The sequence below is a fragment of the Convolutriloba macropyga genome, unplaced genomic scaffold (genome assembly GCF_964194025.1).
Source record: "Convolutriloba macropyga unplaced genomic scaffold, txConMacr16.3 SCAFFOLD_4134, whole genome shotgun sequence".
Taxonomy (NCBI): Eukaryota; Metazoa; Xenacoelomorpha; order Acoela; family Convolutidae; genus Convolutriloba; species Convolutriloba macropyga.
In genome coordinates, this window is record NW_027451769.1 from 19,624 (window position 1) to 23,237 (window position 3,614).

Below are 3,614 nucleotides of genomic sequence, written 5' to 3' on the forward strand. Positions count from 1 at the left end.
GACTTACACATTAACAAATACGAAATTGTGTTTATTTTGAATTCTGTTCCCGAAACTTTGGAACAGTGCAGAAATCTACCACAAGCGATTTGTATTTCAATTCTGTACAAAGCGCGTTGTTTTTACATTATTATACAGATTACATTTGGGAAGGGTTAAAAACTCGATTTGGAATTCGGCTCCCATATATATATATATATATATATATATATATATATATATATACATATATATATATACATACATACATATATATATATATATATATATATATATATATATATATATATATATACAAAAGTTCTGTTCCAAATATGGAACATTTTCCGAAATTGATTTAAAATTTAACGAAGTTGAACAAATTTATCAGAGCTTGACATTTTCGGTAAATTATGTCAATTCGTTCCCACTCAGCTATCCTTATTTAGTAAATAAGTAGTCATATCATGTGTTACATGTATTAGTCAATAACCATATTTGGTTTCTATTCACGCATTGAAGTTCCTGTTTCGTATTCGAGCACCACTTTTATAACAAGTTCCTCCATATTTGGTTATGCTAAAAACCTTCCATTTCCTGTTTTGGTTACTAAGGTCACTTTTTTACAAAATGTTTCCTTCTTTGGTTACTTTGTTCTTATTGGACGGAGTTCACTATAAATAGGAGCGACATAGTTAGACATTATCATTCTTTTTCATTTTCTCAAAATTAATTTCACCTCTGTTCTTCATCATGCTGCAAACCATTCATCAAAACTTTATCCTCTTCAATTGGGTTACTACATTCACATTCTTTTTATCTACAGAACCTACTTCAGTTCTAACGTTTATCTGTTTCTAACTTAGATATTCTTTTATTCATAACTATAAAGTGAAATTTGTTGTTTTCTAACTTGCTCTTTACTTGACAATTTTCAACACGTTCATTTACATGACTGAGTAATTTTGTATTTTGATGCTCATAATTTATACTGTGTCTGTCATTTTATACTATTTTAATTAGTTTTTTTCTTTTGTTTAACATCTTTTTCAAATAATGTACAAAAATAATGCATATATGCATGTATTTAGCAAGATGGCGCAGTGGGAGCGCGCTGGGCCCATAACCCAGAGGACGGTAGATCAAAACTACCTCTTGCTATCTTGACTTTTTCCAATTAATGAGCGCGCAAAAGACAATTGTTACACAATTGATTCAAATAATTAGGGAAAAATCTTTGCAATTGCCCGAAAGCTTAATAACCAAAATTCAACATGTCACATAATTACCCCCCAGATAATTAGGGTAATTGAAAACCCACGCCAATTATTTTCACAATTTAATATGACCTAAAATTTTTAAACAAAAATTCAACATGTCACATAATTACCCCCCAGATAATTAGGGTAATTGAAAACCCACGCCAATTATTTTCACAATTTAATAATATGACCTAAAATTTTTAAACAAAAATTCAACATGTCACACAATTACCCCTCAGATAATTAGGGTAATTGAAAACCCAGGCCAATTAATTTCACAATTCATTATGACCTAAAATTTGTAAACAAAAATTAAACATGTCACATTATTACCCCTCAGATAATTGCCACAATTAATTACCCACGCCAATTCTATTGTTCTCAAGTAAACACTTAAAAATTACACAAAAATTGATATTTTCCCCTCAATATTTCAGCCAATCAGAAGCGTCTCCCAACATAGCCCCCACATTTGCACCGACTGTACTACTTACATGTGTGCATGTACAAATACATGCACAAAACCTATACCCTATCTTAATACATGGCCGCGACTAATCTTAATACATGTCGGCGGCTATAACTAATCTTAATACATGTCCGCGGCTAAAACTAATCTTAATACATGTCGCCGGCTATAGCTAATCTAAATACATGTTGCCGGCTATAACTGATCTTAATACATGTCGCCGGCTAATACATGCAGATTCTATACCTAATCTTAATACATGCTATCTTTACCCTATCTTAATACATGTGAGAGGTCCCTCAATCCTGGAACTACGCTTTACACTATCTTAATACATGCGGACCTCACCCCCGCGGAGGGTAGCTCACTATATTACTACTCTCCTGAAACTTTATCCGTGGGCTTAACCAAAACAAAAAGTAACAACTTATTTGAGTTTTTATCTCATATCTGAAGTTCGCATTGGTCTGTGAGCCGACTGTTTTCTTCAAAAAGTTTTATTCGTAACTCTCGTTTTATTTCTCGTCTAGAAAAACGAAACGAAAGAATTATAATTTTTTATTGGATGCCTAGACTTGTTTAATTATTTCTGGCCAATGATCTGGCGTAGGGTCTGTTCCGTCTAGCCGATGGTCTGGACAACGGTATGGCCTAGGGTTTTTACCGTCTGGCCGATGGCCTAGACAAGGGTCTGGCCTAGGATCTATTCGGTCTGGCCAATGATCTGGACAAAAACTATTCAGTTTGGCCAATGGTGACCAAAGTCTATTTGTTCTGGCCAATACCTATCTTTGGTTGTCGTCGGCCTGGAAGCCAAGTCAGTCTGACCGATACTGGTTTTCGGTCGCTCACCTCATCCTGTGTACTACTTCTTCTGAAAGATGCCAACGCTGATAACACGATTACTGTATTGAATAAATCGACGCTTCTTACGTTGAAACTGTCATTTCTGATGAATCCGACCCTCCTTACAACAAAACCGACGAATTCAACAAAACGACGCTTTTTACAAGCAAAATCGATGAAACCGAGAGGATCCGACCTTTCGTACGTCGTTTTCTTCGGTCTTTCACAGGGCGGTAGTTCAATATTCAAATGATGCTTTACCTATGGCAGCCATATGGCCTCAAATTGCCAAGTAATTTCATAAAGTTGCGTTGGAATTTCTTGCAGTGTTACATTTTGCTGAGGCTTACTATCCACTGATGAACAAAGAAACTGATTGACTTGTCCCAAATATTCTACAGCAGTTTTATTATCACAAAAGCCCTAATTGAAGGAATTTTGAAATTGAGTTTGAGCGTTGTCCAGTTTTAGCTTAAAATCCCACGAGATATAGTAGATGAATTTAGGTTGAAATGTTTTTGAAGGTTAATATTAAGTCATTTCTAATAGCCGATGTTGGCGATGAACTGTGAAACGATTATTGTTATTTGTCAATTGAGATTAAAAACTTTTGCGTAATTGCTGTGAACCTCATTGTGCTACCATAATCGAGGTCATGAAAAAACATTAAACAATTCAAATGTTTATGAAGTAAAAATTTACTTCACTTACACAGCCGAGGACCCAGTTAGAGTTCAGGCAAGTTTTGATCACAAGTTTTCTACATATAGATTAAACCAAATTCTCAAAAGTCAACACTGTTTCTGCCCATACATCTGAATTAGTTGAGGCTTTTTTTCATAAACAATAATAATATAACGAATCATTTTATGGACTTTTTGAATCTGTTAAATTAGGAAAGTCTATCCTATATCTTTTGATTCAACGTTCTTTAGAACATTCACAAACACAAAGGGATTAATTGGAACTGTTCACGGGTAATCCCCCTTCCACAAATTTGTTTTCGAAATAGTCTTCTATTTACAAACGAGATTCTCTACTGCAAAAAAGAGCAATTC

General features: G+C 34.3%; 1 non-coding gene across 1 annotated transcript; it reads left to right on the plus strand.

Moving 5' to 3' along the window:
- Positions 1-1,068: 1,068 nt before the first annotated feature.
- Trnam-cau (transfer RNA methionine (anticodon CAU)) lies at positions 1,069-1,140 on the plus strand. The gene has a single exon. It is a non-coding gene; the product is annotated as a tRNA-Met (tRNA).
- Positions 1,141-3,614: the final 2,474 nt, after the last annotated feature.